This window comes from Arachis ipaensis, chromosome B7 (genome assembly GCF_059453495.1).
Source record: "Arachis ipaensis isolate K30076 ecotype BB chromosome B7, ASM5945349v1, whole genome shotgun sequence".
In the NCBI taxonomy this organism is placed as follows: Eukaryota; Viridiplantae; Streptophyta; class Magnoliopsida; order Fabales; family Fabaceae; genus Arachis; species Arachis ipaensis.
The window spans coordinates 32395937-32397554 of record NC_142442.1 but is presented as its reverse complement, the minus strand read 5'-3'; the positions used below and the strand labels follow the sequence as shown (position 1 = coordinate 32397554).

Below are 1618 nucleotides of genomic sequence, written 5' to 3'. Positions count from 1 at the left end.
ATTTTAATTTTAAAAATCAAATCTTTTTAATTTCCTTTCCAAATCTTTTTCAAAATAAATTTCAATCATATCTTTTAAATCATATCTTTTCAAACGTATCTTTTTCAAATCATATCTTTTTCAAAAATCAATTTCAAAATCTTTTCTAACTTCTTATCTTTTCAAAATTGATTTTCAAATCTTTTTCAATTAACTAATTGACTTTTTGTGTGTTTTACTATTTCTTATCTTTTTCAAAACCACCTAACTACTTTTCTCTCTCTAATTTTCGAAAATCACCTTCCTCTTTTTCAAAAATTCTCTTTTTTAATTAACTAACTGTTTCAAATTTTAATTTTAATTTTATTTCTTCTCTTAATTTTCGAAAATCACTAACCTTTTTTTTCAAAAATAATTTTCGAATTTCCCTCCCTCTCTTTCTATTTATTTATTCATTTACTAACACTTCTCTTCATCTCAAAATTCAAACCCTCTTTTCCTCTCTGTGTTCGAATTTTTCTTCTTCTACTCACATAAAGGAATCTCTATACTGTGACATAGAGGATTTCTCTTCTTTTCTGTTCTCTTCTTTTTCACATGATCAGGAGCAAGGATAAGAACATTCTTGTTGAAGCTGATCCAGAACCTGAAAGGACTCTGAAGAGGAAGCTAAGAGAAGCTAAAACACAACACTCTGAAGAGGACTTTACTGAAATTTTCGAAAAAAAAGAAGTAGAGATGGCCGAAACCAATAACAATGGTGGAGGTGCAAGGAAGATGCTTGGTGACTTTACTGCACCAAATTCCAACTTCCATGGAAGAAGCATCTCAATCCCTGCCATTGGAGCAAACAATTAGTTTCTCTGATGCAATAGAATTGCAAGTTTCATGGACTTCCATAAGAAGATCCTTTTCAGTTCTTAACTGAATTCTTGCAGATCTGTGATACTGTTAAGACCAATGGGGTTGATCCCGAGGTCTACAGGCTTATGCTTTTCCCGTTTTCTGTAAGAGACAGAGCTAGAATATGGTTGGACTCTCAACCTAAAGATAGCCTAAACTCTTGGGATAAGATGGTCACAGCTTTCTTAGCCAAGTTCTTCCCTCCTCAAAAGCTTAGCAAGCTTAGAGTGGATGTTCAAACCTTCAGACAGAAAGAAGGTGAATCCCTCTATGAAGCTTGGGAGAGATACAAGCAACTGACCAAAAAGTGTCCTTCTGACATGCTTTCAGAATGGACCATCCTGGATATATTCTATGATGGTCTGTCTGAATTATCTAAGATGTCATTGGACCATTCTGCAGGTGGATCCATTCACCTAAAGAAAATGCTTGCAGAAGCTCAGGAACTCATTGACATGGTTGCAAATAACCAGTTCATGTACACTTCTGAAAGGAATCCTGTGAGTAATGGGATGCCTCAGAGGAAGGGAGTTCTTGAAATTGATGCTCTGAATGCCATATTGGCTCAGAATAAAATATTGACTCAGCAAGTCAATATGATTTCTCAGAGTCTGAATGGATTGCAAGCTGCATCCAATAGTACTAAAGAAGCATCTTCTGAAGAAGAAGCTTATGATCCTGAGAATCCTGCAATGGCAGAGGTGAATTACATGGGAGAACCCTATGGAAACACCTA

General features: G+C 35.0%; 1 non-coding gene across 1 annotated transcript; it reads right to left on the bottom strand.

The window, feature by feature from the left end:
* Nucleotides 1-1100: 1100 nt before the first annotated feature.
* LOC148550770 (small nucleolar RNA R71) lies at nt 1101-1208 on the bottom strand. The gene has a single exon (XR_015893140.1). It is a non-coding gene; the product is annotated as a small nucleolar RNA R71 (small nucleolar RNA).
* Between the last annotated feature and the right edge of the window lie 410 nt (nt 1209-1618).